Source organism: Vombatus ursinus, unplaced genomic scaffold (assembly GCF_900497805.2).
Source record: "Vombatus ursinus unplaced genomic scaffold, bare-nosed wombat genome assembly UNPS02010219.1, whole genome shotgun sequence".
Taxonomy (NCBI): Eukaryota; Metazoa; Chordata; class Mammalia; order Diprotodontia; family Vombatidae; genus Vombatus; species Vombatus ursinus.
The window spans coordinates 7856339-7877918 of record NW_020949997.1 but is presented as its reverse complement, the minus strand read 5'-3'; the positions used below and the strand labels follow the sequence as shown (position 1 = coordinate 7877918).

Below are 21580 nucleotides of genomic sequence, written 5' to 3'. Positions count from 1 at the left end.
ATTTGGATGAACTATGGCCTTCACTGGTGCATGCTGTCCTAGTCTCTTTCTGGCCCATAATCTAGAGAAATTATTTGTATCATACTACTAAGCTTATATCTTCTGACAGAATGGGAATTGAAGCTCAAATAACAATGAGTGGGTTGTTCATTCCTATAGCTGTCTAGAACTCTTTGTACATGGCAGAGGCTACAGAAACATTTCTAAACATTTTGCTTTAGAAAGAGTCAGCCTATGGTGATAGTGATATGCTTCTATTTGTGTCACTTACAACTGCCTGTCAATAGCTAAGAGCTATCTGATCTTAAAAGTATAGGGAACCCTTTCTCATAGCAAGAAAGAAATGGATGTGTTGCAACATGAGTTTTGTGTGTTTACTTAAAGATTGACTCTTCAGGCACAGGTGAATTGTTAAACAAAGTAGTGAGAAGATAACACAACATCCAAATGGAAATGCCCACCTCTCAATGCTGATATGTTAATGGAGGCATGAAGCTGAAGTCATGTTTGATTGTGATGGGATTTTGTAGGGTTAAGTGCACAGAATGAAGGTCAACTTTCTGGCATCTTCACTGCATTTGGAGCCCTGAATGTTACCTCCCTTCCTGTCCTGCCTAAATGGCTTCTACAGTGATATACGTCTGAACATCAGATATGACCTTTCATAGTTCATGGTGACAGTTTTCAAAAGAGAAGACCATGTGACTTTGCACCTGTATTTCTCAATGTATCCGTTCCATCTTTGTCTTTGTAAAAATTCTATTGGGTTGGGGTGATTAAGAAGACCCTCCTTGAAAATGGCACACAATTTGAACCAAAACTGTGAAGGTCTGAAGAGGCAAAACAATTCTTAATAGAATTCGTAATATTCTTATACTTATCTCAAGTCCTGGTATTGTTCTTCAGCACTTTTATGTTTGTGAGCTCATCTGAGAAAGGCTAATGTAGCTTCTGCCATCTTCCCCTCTTCCAACTAGAGGGAGAATGTACTGTCTGCAATGCTCTTATTTTATGTGAAATCTCAGTGTTGGAAGGTCATTTCATAAGACCACTAAATTTTAACATCAGTGCCTCTTATTTTTATATTACATTGATTTCTGAATATATCCCATTGCCCCATGCCCCACGTGCTATCCCTTCCAGATTTTTTTTTTTTGGTGAGGCAATCAGGGTTAAGTGACTTGCCCAGGGTCACACAGCTAGTAAGTGTCAAGTGTCTGAGGCCACATTTGAACTCAGGTCCTCCTGACTTCAAGGCAAGAGCTTTATCCACTGTGCCACCTAGCTGGCTCTCCCTTCCAGATTTTTTAAAAAATAAAAAAAGCATTTCAGCAAAACCAACACCTTAATCATATGTAACAGTATATGTAGTATTTCATACATATTTCATACATAACACCACATACATACTTCTTCAGGGAAGAGAGAGAGGTGCATTTTCTCAGCTCTTCCAGACCCAACTTGGTCACTGGAATTACATAGCATTCTGGATTATTTTATTTTTCTTTGCATAGAATCTACTTAAATGGTAATCTGTATGTTTCCTGTGTCATTCTAATTTCTATCTATATCTTTTACTCCTTTAGACTATAACCACTTTGAGAGCAGGGACCAATGTCTTAGTCACTTTTGTATACTTCTCACCTAGCACAGGATTTTGTATGTAGAAAGAACATGAATGTGTGTTGAATTGAACTGAAATGAAGGTTTGAGATCCCCTTTTCCCCAGGAGCCTTATTTGGGGTAACTTTACACTGAAACTTCTCTTTTATTAGATTTCTACCTTTGAGGCATGTGGTGTTACCATGTCAGGTTAGGTCAACACTTTCTTTGCACTAAGTGGTTGTTTTCAGCTCTCATCTAAAATCCTGTTCTAAGAAAGCAGATGGGTGAAAATATTAATGGAAATATGGAAACTTGCCTGAACAAGAGAATAACAGAATCCTTTTAGATTTTTCATTCTAAACCATTAGGGTGATCCCAAAGACAAATGGCATGCTTTTTGGACTCTTATATTATAATTTCTGCTTTTGTTTTCTCTCCCCAGCTTTCACAGAATCCTATAGTTTTAGAGGTGGAGAGGACCTCAGAGGGTCATTTGTACTGTCCTATTGTTTTACAGATAAGAAAACTGAGGCCCAAACCTGTGGGGTAGTTCACCCAAGGTCATACCATTCTCCATTTTTATCTCTTATAGATGCTAATTTGATTCTTAGGCCTTGCAAAGAGCCCCTCTTTTGAAACTAAGTTGCTTCTTACTGTGGCATGTCAGATCTCTTTTCCTTTTCAGTTTTTGTGTATTGGAGTTACTGTCTCTTAATATGTGGTCGGTAGTGATCTGTGTTTTTCATAAATGTTTTTGTTTCAGAATAACTGGGAGATGACACAGGAAGTTACATGTCACAGTTGATCGAAAATGACATAGACACTGAAAATCAGGACTTTCAGCCCAACTCTGAGCTCCCTGTTGAATGCCGATCAGGAGAAATGCAAATGGAAAAAAAAAGAAAAATGAAAAAAGTTTGTCTCTGGGATTGGGGCTAATGAACTTACACTGTGAAGTATAGGTTTTGAATTGTTTCAGAGTTACTTATGGTATTAGCATGATATCTTAGGCAGGGGCTCTTCTGGTTGGATTCATTCATCTGCCCAAAGCTATCTATCTGTGTCTTAATTCTCCCTTCCATGATCAAAAGCAAAACTAAAGAAAATGCCAGTCATTTGTTTATTCGCTATTTTTAGCACCAAGTTAACTAGTAACTGGAAAGACGGTGGATTTATTTCTTTCAAACCTCATGTAAACCATGTGGTAACCTCACAGAAGATTAACCAGGATGACTAGATTCTCTCATTCTGCAGCTTTTGTTCTGGTTATTTTTTTTTTCACATACTTCACTAGAAAACAAGTATTTATATCATTGTACTCTGTCATTTAAAAAAGGCAATAAAAGGCTCTTTCTGACCCATTCTGAACTGGGGCACTTTTTGTCATAGTGGCAAAAAAGGCATCATGTGGGATATGACCACCTTTGCCTGATTCTTGCCATAATTTCTATTTTCTCTTCCTCCTGATTTCTCTCCTGTCTTTTCATTATTCATTAAAAGGCATTTTTTTGTGGGGGAGGGGAGGGAGAAGTCCAGTAAGGCTCCATGAAGATAAATCAAATCGAACATCTATTATAATACAACAAATGTTTATCGCATTTCATGCATGGAATTGTGCTTGGTATTGGACGGTATGCAGAGTTAGAGAAGGCAAATTTCCTCCCCTTAAGGAGTTCATAGTCTAGAATGGAGTAAGACACTATTAGGCATCCCTAATGTACATAGTACCTGGAATATGGTAAGTGCTTTAAAAATGTTTTATGTATCGACATTAAAATACAAAGTTACAAACTAATATACTGTGTGAGCTCTTAGGGAAAACATTTGTTATGGAGAGATGGTCTGCAGTTTGCTAGACCTTTCTTGTTTCTAAAAAGTCACCTTTCCGTTCTCAGTAAACAAAATGGGCTGATACGTGCCTGTTAGAGATTCTGGTCACTAAGGAAACCTGTTTACTCCAAGCTGAAACAAGGACTGCATAGTCTTTAAAACAGATTGTTGATGACAGAGCACTCCTCTTAGGAGGTCTTGCTGTTCCCCCACCCCTGGAGGAAACTCTGCCCAGGTAGAGCACAATGACCCACTCCACTGCCTGGCCCCTGCACTGCTGGACAGACAATTAGTATTGACCCGCAGGCTTATCCTGTCTATCCTCACTCTTCAACTGAGGATATACTGTATCTGAGAGCTAAATTAAGTGGCAGCATCATTCTGTCTCCTAGTTTTTTGGAGTGGTTTCCCTTCATAGCAAAACTAACTCGTTTGTGAGTTTTAGCCACACGCCTATCCATTATGGTTTGGCACACTTTTAAGGCCCTGACATTGACCCAGCTCAGAGAGTTGCTCATTAACACATTCTCTGGGCAACCAGCACAGCATAGCTGTCTGCTTTTGTTCATGCTTTCCCTGGAGTGGCATTGAAGCAAGACTCATTGCTGCTGAAACACAAGTTAGGTAAAATAATAATGTGAAGAGCTCACATTTTCCTAATCCTTTATATTTGCAAAAGACTTTACATAGATTATTTCATTTTAATCTCAGGACAGCCTTGGCAGGTAGGAAGGAAAAGTATGATTATCCCTATTTCACAGATAAACAAATTGAGACATATTAAGTGACTTGTCCAAGGTCACTCAGTAAAAGTTGTAGAGTCGTTTTTCATTGGTGTCTGACTCTTTGTGACCCCTTTTGGGGGTTTTCTTGGCAAAGATACTGGAGTGGTTCGCCTTTTCCTTCATTTTACAAATGAGAAAACTGAGGCAAGTGGGGCTAAGTGACTTGCCTGGGGTCTTAAAGCTACTAAATGTCTGAGGTCAGATTTGAACTCAGGAAGAGGAGTCTTTCTGACTCCAGGCCCAGCACTCTATCCACCGAGTCACTTAACTACCCCTACTGAGTACACAGTGGAGCTGGAACTTGACCTAGTGTTATTGTTTGTTTGTTTGTTTTTTAGTTCCAAATCTGGTCATCTTTCCATCACACTGCTATGTCTATCTAAAAATACACCTCATGCCATTTTCAAGTTGGGTTTCCCTTGTATAGCCAAAGCTTTTCTTGGCTAGTGACTATTACCGAGTTTATATATTGGTGCCTTTTTTTTTTTTTTTGTCTCTGGATTTCTTTAGAAATGAAGAAGAAGGAGTTGGGGAGGATATTGTATTCAGCAGAGGAAAGACACTTGAAAATTCTGGGAAGAAAAGAGGACAAGAGAAAGCGGTTTTCCCCAGTCCCAAACATTTATGGGTTCATTGCCCACATGTCCTGAAACTGCCAATGTCTGATTGAGGACCCACGTTCTCTCTCTTACTCTCATTTTCACCAGAAGAGAGCCCTCTTTGTGGAGAGAGAGATTGTATCCCCAAATTATTATTCTTTCACTTCATTTTTTTTTAACCAAAATACTGTCCTTTGCTGGCTTCCTTCAATACTCTCTGAACCTGTTGCCTCCAAAAATTGGAAATTCTCTAGTCAAAAATTATATATAAATATATAAAATTGTTATATAAACTTATAATTTATAAATATAAGCAAATATTATAAATTTATAAATAAATTTATAAATTGTATGAATAAATTGATAAATAAAATTGATAAATAAATATATAAGATTATATATAAATATATAAAATATAGCTAAAACAACAGATTTTGAGAATAAGTCCATGAGACCGTGGAGGGAAGTGGGCTGCATATTACTGATAATTCAGAGCAACTTGGTAAAACTCATCTGATGCAGCATGTGGCTGTAACATGAATATGCACTGAATCAAATAGAAATTTCAGGTCATTATCTCTGTCAGCTGACCTGACTTCCCTTCTTTCTTACAAGTGAAATGAATTTTCTTTCTAACTACTGAGGTGAAGAGCTCATATATTCCTCCTTTAGGAATCCTACCATATCTTTTTTTAATTTTTAATTTTTGTTTCTTAATGAACATATATTTATATTTTCTTTGCTTCTCACCTCTTCTTCCCTTTATTGAAAAAACAAAAAAGAAAGAAAAAAAAAAAACCAGTTGTAACAAATATATGTAGCCAAAACAAAATCTCCCATTGGTCATGTCCAAAAAGTATATGTCTCATTCTGCACCCTGACTCCCTCACCTCTCTGTCAGGAGGTGGGTTTAGCATCATTCCTCTGGAATCATGGTTCCTGCCACATCGTTGGAAAGAATGCAAAACAGCTTGGAAGACATTGCATAATGGCCTCTCTCTGCCTTATTGGTAATAGAAGGACTTAATCTTGTGATGATGGTGCATTTTATGTTCAATTTGCTATAATCTGTAAAATCACAGAATATAGGGGTTAGAAGTAACTTCTATAGTCATCTGGACCCACATCTACATGAAACACGAATACTTTACATAACAATTGCAGCAAATGTCATTGTACTTTTATTAGGAGACTCTTAAAATGGAAAACTCACTAGCTCCTAGAGCAGGCCATTCCACTTTTGGATACTGAACTGAAATTGACCTCTCTGTAATTTCCACCCTTGTTCTTAGGTCCTACCTGATGGGGAGGGGACAAGAAAATCAAGTCTGATCCCTTTTCTATATGGTAGCCCTTCAAATTTCTGAAGACAAGGATCATATCCCTTTCAAGTCTCTTTTCTAGACTAAGCAATTTCATGGTCTTCAACCAATCTTATGATATGGTTTCAAATTATACTTGCTGCCTTGGATATGGAAAAACATACTTGAACCTAAAAGAGAAATAGTGGTTTTTGGTTTGTTTGTTTGTTTTTAAACAGAACTCAGGAGAATTTCATTGCTTTTCAACATTTTGCAGTAGGTATAGTGTGATGTCACAGCAATCCTAACCAGTGGGGCTTGAGATATGACCAATTTAAGTTTTGAGATGTGATCAACGTAAGTTGAATCACAGACTACTCATCTTTACTCTTGGTCTCTCGGGGCATTTAGGGAAAGCACCTTATGGCAAATAATACCACCTTAACTTTCTATATGGCCTCTTCCTTTTCTAAGCGATTTCCTTTCTCTCATTTAATCTTTGCAAAGCTTGTTACAGTAGAAAAAGCACTGGTTCTAGAACCAAATGATCTGGGTTCAAATTCCTATCTTTGATGTTTAATGCTTGTGGGACCTTAGGCAAGTCATTACTCTCCCTGGGCCTCAGTTTTCTTATCTAGAAAATGAGAAAAACTCTTCCAGTTCTAGAACTATGATCTTATGATTCTATAAACCATGTGAGGACAGGGTGTTTTTTTTTTGAGGGAGGTGCACATAGTAGGTGTTCAGTATCTATTTGTTGAATGAGTGAATAAATGAATACAAAGAAACTAAAATAAAGAGGCTTTTTTTAGTTTCCCAAGCACATTCAGAAGGTGGGGCAAAGCTAAGAATAAATATAGAAAGATAATCACAGCTTCTTAGTGATGAAAGGGCTTTGGGGGGTTATGTAATTCATCCAGTGTCTAATTGGATACTTCTAGTGCCAGGGAGTATTGGTGACTTTAGCTCACCAGATAATACTTTTTCACCCTTGGTTCTCCTCCTGTCATTTTAACCACTCATGACTTTTTTTTTTTCTGGCTGATCATCTATATCATACCCCTTAATTGTAGATGCTTTCCAAGGGACTCTCCTGAACCCTTTTCTCTTCTTTCTCTCCACTCTTCTCTCTGTCTGCCTCTGTCTCTACCTTTTTCTCCTTTCTCCTCTCTCTGTCTCTCTCCTTTCTCTTCTCCCTTCTCTTCTCTCTCTCTGTCTCCACTCTTGGTCTCTTTCCTCTCTCTTCATTCTTTTCTCTCTTCTTTCTTCACTCTCACTCTTCTTTCTGTCTGTCTCTATCTCTCTGTTCTCTTCCCTCTCTGTATCTCTGTCTCTCTTCTGTTTATTTACATTTATTCTCTTTATATTAATTTTGTATATTTATATTTATTCTGTATACATGTATTTATTGTGCCCCCTCCTCCTTTCCCATTAAAATTTAAGTTCCTTGAGAGTAACTTGCTTCATTCTTTCCCCAGTGCTTCACACAGCAGGTGTTTGAGAAATGCTTATTGCTTGATACCAGTTTAGCCCAAATTAGATCAGTTTTCTATAAACTTCAGACACATCAGAATTCCTGTTTTCTGTTTATATGGTTAACTTTTTTAACCCAAATGTAGGGATTCATATTTATCTCTGTTAAATTTCTCATTGCTTGTATCCCATAACATGCTAACATCATTTTGAATCCTGATTTTGTTCTCAGCATATAGTATTGGTCATTCTTCTCAGATTGTATTATTAGCCAACTTATTTTCTACCTGTAAGCTCTATCTTGATGTCCTATAGACTTAACTCAAACTCATGTTCAAAATAGCACTCATCATCTTTCTTAAATTCACCCCATCTCCAAAATTCCCAAAGCACTGAGGATGCCATCACCCTTTCAGTTGCCCAGGTTCAAAGAACCCAGGGTCATTCTTGTTTCATCCCTTTTCTACACCTCTCCATATCTAATTAGTTGCCAAATCTTGCTGATTCTACTTCCAAAACGTCTCTCACATATCCATCCCCTTCCCATAGAGCTATGTTAGGTCTTCAGGTTAGTCAAGTTACCATTATATAAAGTTAGCATTTCAAAAGATCCATTGATACACTCTTTGTTAAAATAGATTACCACTCCTCCATTGCATAGTTGATATATTTGTGAATTGTTGTAGGGGAAAAACCACTACCTGATGATCAGCATTCTAATGGTATGTCTCTCTTACTCATTAGCTGTATGATTCTGGGCAAATCACTTAATATTTCTTAGTCTCAGTTTCCCTATCTGTAAAATCAAGAGTTGGTCTGGATTTCTTCTAAGGCTGGAATTCTTGGGTCCACAGATTCCTCAGGGATCCATGGATAGATTTTAGAGAGTCTGTGAACTTGGAATTTTTGATATTTTGATAACTTCATTTCAATATTAATTGGTTTTCTGTGTATTCCTATGTATTTTGTTTTATCCATTTAAGAATAGTATTCTGAAAAGGTGTGGATAGGTTTCACCAGACTGACAAAGGAGTCTGTGATACACAAAGTTGCTTTGAGGTTTCTTATACTTCTGAACCTATGAGCCTATTTCTTAACTAGGCTGGCCATTTCATAACAGCATACCATTGACTCTGTAAAGATCTTCTGGCTTGGTAGGACCTGCTAGGATTTGTAGGCTACTCCTATAGGAGAATAGCCTTTGAATATAGAATATTGAATAAAGAATATAGAATAGCCTTTGAGAATCCAGTGTCAGCTCCATGCCATGATAAGGCCTTGCAGTGGGACATGATCTTTCCCTGACCACCTTTAGCAGTTAATGTTCTCTCCTGCCTCATAATTACCTGGTACACATGTTGTATCCTCTCAATAGAATATAAATTCCTTGAAAGCTTTATTTTAGTCCTTGTATCTCTATCACCCAACAAAGTACCTTAGAGCAAGGCTGGGCCTGGAGTCAGCCAGTCAGTCACAATACACTTATTAAGCACTTACTATGTTCTAGGTACTGTGCAAAGCACTGGGAATACAAAGAAAGGTAAAAGAGAGCCCTGCTTTCAGAGAGCTTACAGTCTAATGGGGGAGACAACATACATGTAATTATGTACCAACAAGATATATCCAAGATCCATTGGAGATAATAAACGGCAGGATTGTGAGGGATTGGGAAAGGCTTCCTTTAGGTGGGATTAGAAAGAAGTCATGGAGTCAAGAAGACTGGAATTCAAATTGGCCTTAGATACTTATTAGCTATGTGACCCTGGACAAATCACAACCTCTGTTTGCCTCAAGTTTTCTTATCTGTAAGATAAAATAATAGTAACACCTACCTCCCAGGGTGGTTGTGAAGATAAAATGAGGTAGTGCTTGGAAAGCACTTTGTAAATCTAAAAACACTCTATAAATGCTACCAATTAGCTATAAAACAGGTGTTTAATAAATGCTCCTCAAATTGGTGAATCATGTTGTTAAAAGACCTTTGTTGGTTATTAGTGATCACAATTCTCTCCCAAATGTTCCCAGACCCTCTTTTAAATAAACCTTTCTAGAATTTTGCCTTGAATAAACACCAAATATTCCTCATTGGTTTCCAGAGTCTCTCCTAGTTCCATTTAAAGGAAAATTGAACTATTTGCCCATCTCTAGTCCTTTGGTCCCTCTCCCATTTGTTTCAGCTGAAGAGTGCTCTTGACATTCACTCTTGTAACACAGAAAGCTATGCTCATAAGGATGATATAAAATGAGCTACCAGCTGTGTATTGAGATGCTATATCAAAATACCATTTGGAGAGGAGCCACGGGAGAAGTTCTGGATTTAGAGTCAGAACACCTAGACTTGTCGTTTACTAGCCATGTGTGACTTTGGCCAAGCCATTGAGCCTTGCTGAGCTTCAGTTGCCTTCTATGTAAAATGAGAATAATATACCTACTTTGCATGATTATTATGGGGATGAAATGAAGTAATACATGCAAGGCATTTTGTAAACTTTTAAGAATTTTACATGTATAAAGTGTTCTATTTTTATTTCTTCAGCATTGTTGGTGGTATAATTTGTGGTTTGAGCAGTATAATCTGAGGCTTGAGTTTTATGGAAAGACCACTGAATTCAGAGTCAGAATCTAAATTCAAATCCTCTGTTCCTTATTATTTGTGTGATGTTGAAGAAGTCATCTCACTTTTCTGGGCATCAGTTTCCTCATCTGTAAGCAAGAGGTCAAAATCAAATGACCTCTAATGTCCCTTCCAGCTCTAAATTCTACAATCTCAAGAAAGTTAGTTGTTCCCCTAAAAATGGCTAGGAGATCTCTCACTGTTTTCTTACCCATCTTTGGCTTCAATCCCCTCTTTCTGTTGTTTATCTCACTCTTTCTAGTTTTCCAGCAAGGAGAATGATTTTCAAAGAAAGAATCAGAATTGAATTGGACCCAAAACTCAGGTCTCCTGACTCCCAGACAGTAGGGAACCCACCATCCCATCTCCTTCCAGATGCTCCCTCTGGCTCTGAGATGTCCCGTGATAGAAACAACAGGGACTGGTCTGTCTCTGGCTTTCACTTCGTTGCTTTCTTCGGCTTCATAAATAGCAGCTATTGGAGTTCACAATCCAAGACCAGTGTGCAAAATGCTGACCTTGTGGAAGCTTCTTGGCATTCTTCAGCTAGCATAGTAATGACAAACTTTTCTTTTAATCTCTTGCTGCATATTGGAGTGTTTTGAATCATGTTTGCGCTTCTGCAAGAGAAGAGAGACAACCATAGGGTAAATATACAGTCCCTTTTATACAGATTTTTAAGGACGAGTACTTCCTCTGAGTATTAATCGATTTCCTTTTGGAAGTGGTAAGTAGGAATATCCTGACTCAGGACATATATATTCTTTGTTTGGATGAATGATCCTACCACCTGGCTTATGAGTTACATATCTCTTGCAGTTAGGTACCTTGTGTCTGACCTAACACTAGAATGGGGAAAGTAGGTGGTTCAAGCCACATGTTCTGATATACTGTTTTCTTGATAACTCTTTTGTCCTTACTCATAAAATTGCCAGGACCCTAAGAGACTATCTCGTTTACTGCTCTTCCCCTTCTCCTCCAATCCCCCCCTTTAGTAGATGAGGAAACTGAGTTGCATCATTAGAGACTGAATTTAAAGCCAGGTCTACTGACTCCAAGTTCTCTCCATGGTGCAACACAGCAAAAGTCATGTGTAAAAACACACATATCCTTTTAGATGTTCTGTACAATGGGGCAGCTAGATGGCCCAGTGGATAGAGGACTGGGTCTGGAGTCAGGAAGACCTGAGTTCAAATGTGGCCTCAGATACTTATTAGCTAGGTGAGCCTAAACAAGTCACTTACCTTCTGTTTGCCTCAGTTTCCTCAATTCTAGAATGGGCCTAATAATAGCATCTACATCCCAGGGTTGTTGTGAGACCATAATTGTAAATGACGCCATAATTGTAAAGCACTTAGCACAGCACCTGGCACATAGTAAATTAGCACTGTATAAATGTTAGCTATCATCATCATTATTGTTATTATTGTCATAACCCATCCAGGCCTGCCTATCATACACCACTATTGTCCATGTTCTCCCATAAGTTAGCCACAGAGGATCTGACCAATATGTGAGTTAGCTTTCTTGTTTTCTCCTGACCTCATAAGGATACCACCTGGTTTTCCTTGTTGTCACCACATGACTAGTCATCTTCTCTTACTGCCATCCATATCCCTAATTACGTTTTGTAAATAGCCGTAATATGAAAGTGTGCTTTTTAAATAGCAAAATCAAATGGAATTATCCTTTAACAGAGGAATTTGATGAGTAAACATTATAACCGGGAAGCCTTTTGTTCACACTACTGGGAAAGAGAGAGAGAGATGAAACACCAACCAGGTAGTTCTGTAAAGGAGAGAAATAAGAAATGTTATTGGCCTATTTTCTAACACACCCTATTCCTAGTTCATTCCCTCGTTCCTCTTATTCCTCATCATTTATGTAGCACTTTAAGATTTAAAACATATTTTCTTCACAACAGCCCTGTGAGGGGAACAGTCTGGAGGTTGCTAACTAATGATGATTAATACTCAATTGTAGCTATTTTTCCCCTTTAAAGGCTCTCCTCTACCCTCATTGGGTTATCAATAGATTGCAAAAGGCCCTCTGTGTGTATGTATGCAGACTCTTTAACATCCCAGAATCTCTGTGATCAGTGCTGAGCAGGTTTCATGGAGAGGAAGAAGAAGAGGGGAAAGAAATGGAGAGAAGGGGAAAGCCTGCAGTGGAGGAGAGACAAAGGGAGGTAGTTTGTGCTTATTCCTCCTGAGGGATGGGAGGGAAAAAAGGAAAAAGCTTAATTAAAAAGAAATATGAGCTGATAACTTTGGGCTTTGTTTTCAAGGCTCATTTTATACAGGTAGGTAGGTGTTTGCTAACCAAGGCCTTTAATCTAATATTTGCTCAAATTCCTCTGGCACTGAAGGATAGTAATATGGTCTCTAGAGTTTTCAGACTATTCTTTCTTTGTCCCCAGAAGAGACACTTCCCACTCACTGAGAAAAGGGCCTATACGTTTCACTTGCTAAAAATTTAAGAGCCTGCCTCCATGATAAATAGCCATTGACCTCAGTTGACCTCCTACAAGCAGCTGCTAGAATCATAGAGATGATTTCTTGCATCTTCTGCTGATATCCAACAGTTCACAGATTCTATATTAAAAGCTACAATGACAACCTAAAGCCCTTTTGAAATTTCTCCTTTACTTCCAATCCTCAAGCTCACCCTTACACTTTATCTTCTCTCTGTTGGTGCATGGATTTCCATTTCCATTTCTCATCTTAGCACCTAGATTAGGGTCACAATCCCTCCAGAACAGGAGAAAGAACAGGAGAAGTCTTAGGCATGTAGTTGAAATCCCAGATGGCTTCCATTGTTGATTTTGCTCTGTTTCTCAGTTTTAATCTTTTTCATTTCAAAAGGATCATGTTTCATTTTACCCTGTCTTGAGCTATCTTCCTCTAAATCAAGAATAGATGTAGTCCTACTGACTCCAGAGATTTTGGTTCCTTGTTCTAGGTTCCAAAATCAGTCTTGCTGCCTTTATAAATTTAAGATTCTTTTACTGAAGAGACTTGGAGGCCACCACTTGGTGAAATCAGAATCTAGTTCCAAAGTACAGTATTTCACCTCTTTTCTGTGAATAGTTAGTTCAGTGAGTCACTTCTCAAAGAGTGGAGAAGAGTCTTGAAAAATTTCAACTAAACCACAGAGTTGGAAGGAAAGTTGACAGAGTGTAGGGGGAGTGGAGAAGTGGTCCTAGTTTTGTGAGAACTTAAATTTTTCTGTCTCTGGATTTCTTTGTTAATATGGACATCACCTGTGTTGAGCAGTATCTCTTAAAAACAAACTGTCTTTTCAAACATATTTATTAGGTTGGAGAGGGGCATGAAGAATAGCATTTAAGGGCAAGTATCAACATGCTAATATTTTAATGTTTTAATGGCCCCAGATGGAGGTTTTTTTTTTTTAAGTCAAGTGATAAGAAACTGGTTAAAGAGTATGTCATCTTAAAATTCTCAATTGCTGGTATAGTACATAAGAGCAAATCACCAACAGCCACAGAGAGAACATCTCAAAATAAGGAATTAGGGGTGTTCGGAAAAAGCTGGAGGGTGAGGTGAGAAGCAGCTCACCCATCTGCACTTCATGCTACTAGGGATAATCGTGTGCTCACACTTTCCACATCTTCAGAAGCAGATTGGGTACATAGGAACATCAATTTTAGTGTAAATATTTTGACATCTTTCTTTTCCTGAGGTTTTAACCTTGCTGGTAAACAGGGTACAGTAAATGAATTGCTTTTCTGAGAAATGACTTGAGGAAATCAAAGAAAAAACAGGGTCATTAGCTAATTGTCAAACTGACTCATGTCTTGCTTCTTAGTTGGGGTAATAGATGATTGATTAAAGAGGATTGAGTTTTGGGGTTTTTTTTTTGCTGTTCCTATGTATATATATATACATATATATGTATATAAATAGCTATATATATATAGTTTATATTAATTTTCTGTGAGGAGACCAGTTAAAATTGGTTAAAGCTCCAGGGATGATATTGTTGGAAGAGGCACAATTATAGAAGGCTTCTAGGACAAGAAAAGTCCCCTCAAAGTATGTGAAATGTCTACTTGTTAAAAAGAACCTACCATCCCACAGTAGTTACTGTGCTGTGCCAGCTATGATTATTATTATTTCTATTTGTGAACACTGAGATTTTCTGTTTCTCTTATTGCCCGTGTGCCTAACTTTGATAAAATGGGGTTTCTTAAAAAACATTATGGGTGACCTTTCTGAGTTCCCTTTTCATTGTTACATGTGACAGTTTATCCCTTTCTAGGTAGCAAAGCACGGTAACAACAAAAAAAAGATCTCAAGTTTTAAAATGTTTTTTATGCTGATTGAACAAATGAGATGAATTTACAACTGGTCATAATGACCAAAGCCTAGGGAACTGGAAGGTGGTTTAGAATCAGAAAGACCTAAGTCCTTTACTAGATTTGTTTCTGTGACCTAGAAAACCTCATATCACCTCTCTGCCTCCTCTGACTGAATTCAAGTTTCTTTTGCTGGCAAGTTTAGAGGTTGCCACTCATTTGGGGGAAAGTAGAATCTTGTTCCCCAGCTGTAGTCTCTGTTCCCCAAGAATGACTAGTTAGAAAATTGCTATTCGGTATTTTGTGAAGAAGCAGGAAGAGATTTAGGAGAGTGAAGGCATAAGTCCCGTGAGAAGGGAAGTTACATTTTAGACCTCTGGGTTCTATTTATACTTTGGGTGTCACCACACCTGTGTAGTTCATTATTCCTCCCAATTGCTAAATAAAAATAATTTTTAGTTGTTACTACTTGAGAGCTCTGTGAAGATAAATGAGATATATAAAAAATAATTTGAGATAATTTAGAAGAAAGACAATTTTTTTAATCCTACATTGGCTGTTGTTAAGTCATTTCTGTTGCGTCCCACTCTCTATGACCCCATTTGAACTTTCTTGGCAAAGATACTGGAGTGGTTTGCCATTTCCTTCTTCAGCTCATTATAGATGAGGAACTGAGGCAAACAGGATTAAGGGACTTGCCCAGGGTCACAGAGCTAGTAAGTGCCTGAGGTCAGATTTGAACTCAGATCCTCCTGACTCCAGGCCTGGTACTCTATCCAATGCACTGCCTAGCTGCCCTCAAATCCTAGGTAGTGGTAATAAAATTTATGATTTGTCATAGATTTGGAGCTGGAAAGGAAGGGGGAGGGAGATGAGCATTAGTTACCTACTATGTGCCAGGCACTGCGCTAAGCACTTTGCAAATATTATCTCACTTGGAGTTCACTTCATTTGTGACTATATCATGACAGCTGAGGACACTGAGGCCCAGAGAGGTTAAGTGACTTTCCCATGGTCACACAGTAATCAACTGAGCTAGGATTCTAACCCGGACTCTCCAAATCTAGCCCTCTTTCCTCACCATCCCTTCCTTTGCCATCATTAATTATTACTATGAGGATAACAATTCTTCTAAAGTTTATGAAATCTGACAGCAATCCAAAGCTTAAGCTGTCTCTAATTCCTTTAATGCTTGTAATATTTATGTTGGTTTAAGTGGATGTTGGTATATCCTGTTGTCTAAATAACATGTCCATCCTAACGTAAACCAAGGAAATAAGAAATCTACACCTAAAATATCCTAAAGAAAAATAAAGTATTTGTACATTTTCCAGGACAATTTTCTACTCCTTTCCCTCTTTCCCCTCTTTGGAAAATAAAACAAACAAACAAAGAAAAAAAAGATACTTAATTGGCTATATGTTTTTTATATTGGGATTGAAAAAAACAACTCCTCATTAAAGGAACTGACTCGGAGAGATAGATAAAGCAGCACCAGGGACTAACAGAATTCTTGACACTTTCTGGTCTCTCCCCACCCCCTGACTTTCAGGAGAAGTCAAAAAATTCAGCTAGAATCCAGATTGTGTGTGTGGTATCTTTATCTGATTGACCTCATACTCCTAATCATGTCTTGTCTTTGCTTGTAAATGATTAGCTACTCCCTTCCTTTTCCTTAAACACATTACTTTTTTAAATGTTGTGCATACACACAGTTTTTATTCCCCACTGCAGGAAAACATAGCTACTGGAGGTCTTAGGTTCTATGGAAATTTTCCACCAGACAATGCATTTTATGAGTTGAATGTTGAAAGCAAGTCTTGGCATTACTAACAAATTTAACTCATTAGAATAGCATAGCTGATAGCCACTCTCCCAAAGCCACTCTCCCAAAGCAAATAATCTTGTATGTCAGGGAAGTAATAAAGAATGGGAATTTATTTATTTCAATGCCTGTGTCTTTCCTGGGGAGTAGACAAAGAAGATCTGTAACTAAAACATTGATGATGACTGGTAGATAATAACTTTAAAAAAATACCTTACATTTGGAGAGCACATTCTACTCCCAAAGCATTTTCTCTCCATTATTTCATTTGATCTTTACAATAACATTGTGAAGTGAGTAGTGCCAATATTTTTGTCTCTGTTTTACACATCAGGAAACTGAGTCTCAGAGAGGTTAAGTTGCTGGCCCAAAGCCACACAGCAATTTGGCAAATCTGAGACTCAAACCTAATTTTTGAGACTCCAAGTCCAGTATGCTTTATGCTGACCATACCATGCTGCCTATGTTTATAAGAAATGTATTTTTTGGGGGGCTCTTTTTGAACATGTCCTGTGCTTATGCTGCCCTTTTTCTCAGTCTGAATACTGAATATTTCTCCTGAGCTCTTGAAATTAGGCAGAATATATGACTGAGATCCTGAAAAAAAAAAGCCCTCATTTTTCCTTCATTTTTTTTTTTTACCATTAATCTCTCCCCTACCATCATGGAGAGATTATTAGTTCATTTTGATACTGATTTTATTGACACAACATCATTTTCTCTCATGATGTTTCATCAAATAGAGATTGACAAACTATAGGGGTTTACAATGCAAAGAATATATCAGTAGTATTTCTCTCTCTCTGTATATGTGTGTGTGTATATATATATGCATACATACATATATGTATGCATGTGTGTGTATATATATATACATACACAAACATATGCATATACATATAGAACTTCAAAGACATACCATTTTAGGACTGGAGGAGAATTTGGAGAACATCCAGTTGGCCAATCATCAAGCATTTATTAAGTGCCTACTATATGGTAGGCACTGCACTGTGTGCTAAGCATTGGGTGTAATACAAAAGAAAACACAATCTCTACTCTCAAAGAGCTCACAGTCATAGAGGAGAGGATATGCAGACCGTTGTCTGTCCAGGATAAGTATACAAATTGGTTTCAATTTTATGAAGTTACATGCTTTTTTGCAATTACAAATCCTGTTTGCCCCTCCCATCCCCACAATTCTATGTGATACCCCCAGCTACAGAGAATCTACATTTTCAACATACATGATTAAATTCATATGCAATTAACCTTATAAGGGAATCTAGTCACTTCAAGTCTCCTTCAGGACTCCTTTCTTTTCCAGAGGGGCCCCCCAAAAATAGAGAAAAAAATTATCACTTTTGTTCCACTGTCCCAAAACCTATTCATGTGATGTTTCCTTTTTCTTTGGGACCATAATAATATTTTATCAATTTAACTCGATACGGAAATCTTAGTTCTTGCCAGAGCAAGGATAATTCCTCTTTGAAGTATGTCTGCCCTTGTAAGGCTGGAATTTAAAAAGACATAAACAGGAGGTAGAAAGACTGTCTTGGTTGTAAAATAAGTCTGAGAACTCAAGTGCTAGGAGTTCTAGTCCCAATCCTGCCATTTAACGGTTGTGTGTCTGTTTCTTTTTCTACATAATGACTCTTGATTTTGATTACTCCCAGTGGCTGTTGCATTGACATATATCCTAATCCCTTGATCCACCTAGATTTGGCCACATTCAAAAGGAAGATGTGATTTTTTTTCTTTGAATATGGCTCAATTGGTTTTCCAATTGACACTGCAAATTTTAGTGCCTGGAGAACAGAGAATCAGGGCATTACACAACCTTATTGATCCAAAATGGTGGTGTGAAATCTACTTGGATGACATTTACCTGTAAGGATCACTGATTTAGCAATGAAAAAAAATTCAGGGAAGCTATATAAAAGTTTGCCATCCATTCGATCTTTTGGTATAAGTTAAAGGAAATATTACAACTGAATCTATAGGTTAAAAGGCCAACCTTTATACTGCTTCATTATAGATAGGGAAAATGTATGGGAAGCTGGACAGTGAAAATCCTTGTTTCTTAAAATCTCCACAGTTGATATCTCCAATAAATTCAATTATGACAACTGGAAGCCCAAAGAAAACCTTGCACAGAAATATGGAGTCAACATAAGAGAGATATAATGCTTGTAGATTCTTAATTTAAAATCTATGGGCAAGCATAGGGTACAGTTCATAAAATATCATGAGGCCAAGACCCCTGAAGTCATCGAATTTTGGAATAATGGACAACTCATTCCAATCTCTTGTACATTTTCTTCTTTCAATTCAATTCAGAATTGCTGAGATCAAATGAAATATCTGCTCTTATCAGTTCACTCAAGTGGCAATGCTAAAAAAAAAAAAAAACTGTGCACACACACACACATAATCAGGAACTTGATCGCTGTGGGCTGACGATGTGTTTTGAAAAGGGGGGAACAAAATCTTTCTTTCCCTGAAAGTTCCCATCCATTGTTGAGTAAACATTCATAAATCTATTGCAGACAGACAGGCTGCACGTACTCGAATTACCTTCAGCTGCAATTTCAGCTTCAAGTTTTAATGCCCTAAACATGAAGAACTTTGTAACCAAGGCAGAGAGCTGATTAATGGTGCAGACTGGGCCAACTTCAGGAGTCAAGTGGGTTTTTTCCTTCCCCCCTCCCCTCCCCTTCTTTCAGTAACCACCACAGCAAATTTTCCCATTAAATATACAAGGCAACGGAGTGCAATAAAATCGAGGGGATGTTGCGGATAAACACCGGAGTCTCACTGAACAGATCTATCCAGCTGACAGAAAGTAGACTGGCACTGCTCGAATTTGCTCATGGAACTTCAGAATAGGCCAAAATTGATTCAGACCTAAAAGTTACCTATTTGCCCTGATTTTTGCCTGAGGGTTGGTCCTGCACTCTTAGATGAAGCTAAGTGGGTAGAGCTCTAGGCCTGGAGTCAGGAAAACCAGAGCTCAAATATAGCCTCAGACACTTGCTAGCAGTGAAATGGGCAAGTTACTTAATCTCTGTTTGCTTCAATTTCCTTAGCTGTAAAGTGAGTGGCTGAGGATCAAAAGAGATAATATTTGTAAAGCACCTGTCATATAGCATGTGCTTAATAAATGCTTCCTCCTTCCTTCCTCTCTTCCTCCCCTCTCCCACCTTTCCATTCTCCCTACTTTCCTTCCTTCCTTCTTTCCTTCCTCCCTCCCTCCCTTCCTCTCTCCTCCCTCTTTTCCTTCCTTCCTTCCATGATTAACAATGATGTGATTCATGACTATATAGATCAAAAGCACATTTTATACAAGTTAGAATCAACAATTTACTCATCTACTAGTTACGATATTTCTTTGAGAATCAGGAGGCTCAAATGGCATTATAAAATTAGCACCTTTTATCAAACTAGGAATTCATTCCTACACTTATCTAAATTGTAAACATGTTACTTAGGACTTCATTCACTCAGCAAACATTTATTCAAACCTGAGGGCTAAGGATAAAAAGACTAAGACAAAGTAGTTCTTGCTGTCAAGGAACTTACAATTCTCCTTGAAAGATAATTAATAATAATAGCATTGACTGTGTGGTAAGCACTTTACAAATATGACCTCATTTGATCCCCATAACAACCCTAAGAAGTAGGTGTTATTATCCCCATTTTACAATTGAGGAAACTGAGGCAAACACAAGTTAAGTGCCATGTCCAAGGTCACATAGCTATTGAGTGTCTGAGGCTGTATTTGAGCTCAGGGCTTCCTGACTCCAAGTCCACACTCTATCCATTGCTTATATAGCTGATATAACATGTATGCAAATAAATTAATATAAAATAGTTTGGGGGGGGGGACAAGGAAAACTAACAACAGGGGACATCAAGAAAGTCCTTGCATAAAAGCTGATACCTGAGCCTTGTTCCCTGAAGGTGAGGAGAGGGAACATTTCAGGCATGAGGGTTTTGAGAGGGAGCAGCTTTTCCAAAGGCAGAGATGCAAAATGGAATATCATATAAAGGGAAAAACAGGTATGCAGGTCACTGTGGCTAGGACAAAGGGTGTATGATTAGGGGCAGCTAGGTGGCGCAATGGATAGAACACTAGTCTTGGAGTCACAAGGACCTGAGTTCAGACACATAAGGCTTACTTAGCTGTGTGACTCTGGGCAAGTCACTTAACCCCAATTGCCTCACCCAAAAAAAAAAAAGAAAGAAAGAAAAAAAAACCACAGCTTGGACAAAAACTCAACTAGAATTCCTGGAAGAGATTAAGGAAGAGCTTTAAAAAAAAAAGTTTGGGGCAGCTAGGTGGCACAGTGGGTAGAGCATGGGTCTTAGAATCAGGAGGTTCCAGAGTTCAGATCTGGCCTCAGACACTTGACACTTACTAACTGTGTGACGCTGGGCAAGTCACTTACCCCCATTGCTAGCCAAGAAAAAAAGGGGGAGTATATGGTTGGGGGGGTAGAAATGTGAAATAAAGTTTGAGTCTGCAGAATAACTCTGACACGAGATTCTTTTGTGTGTGTCTTTCTCTGGAGCCTTGAAAGTCAGTTTCAGGTAGGCACATCCGGTCCTAAAAACACAGCAAACACTAAATAAACAAATGAATGAGTGAATGAATGAATAAGCAAATAAATAACGCAATAGGAAAAAAAAATCTCTGTCGCTGGTTCAGATTTTAATGTTTTATCTAAATTCTCAATGTCTACATTCCTGCAGGTGGTACTACAGACAACAAGAACAGTTGTCAAGTTCTTTGTAAACCTTAACATTCTCTATAAAAGTCAGCTATGATGATGATTTAAAAATCAAGTCATTAATATCATCATTATTTTATGGGGAAGGGTGCAAATGTTAAAAGACAAGTATCTTTCTTAAAAAAAAAAACAAAGACTTTTCAGATAACTGAATAGGAAGCTGAGGCCTCTATAATTAAACAGTTAAAAACTACATAAATGGGTCCTCTTTAATGGGAGTTTCTTCAGGTAGGAATTATTTAAAACAGGGATTCTCAAGCATTTTCATCCCTGCAGTATCCTCCTGCACAGCAGAGATCCTGCATTATCCCAGGCCCCACAGCCCATGCCTCCTTTTTAAAGTAACTTTGCTTGACAGTGATGGCAGCCAACACATATTCAGAGTCTCTTCCAGTCTCTCTTCAATATCCCCATACGCCTTTGAGACTGGGAGCAGAAGG

The 21580-nt window shown here is 38.0% G+C and overlaps 1 long non-coding RNA gene across 6 annotated transcripts in view; it reads left to right on the top strand.

The window, feature by feature from the left end:
* The window catches only part of LOC114037096, an 813500-nt gene that overhangs the window by 392453 nt on the left and 399467 nt on the right, over positions 1-21580 (top strand). Inside the window, exon 4 of one of the 6 annotated variants that reach the window (XR_003568415.1) lies at positions 2369-3066. The exons of the other annotated variants lie outside the window; for them this stretch is intronic. This is a non-coding gene — a long non-coding RNA (uncharacterized LOC114037096). Of the gene's footprint in view, positions 1-2368; positions 3067-21580 lie in introns of those variants that run through there. 6 annotated transcript variants of the gene reach the window in all.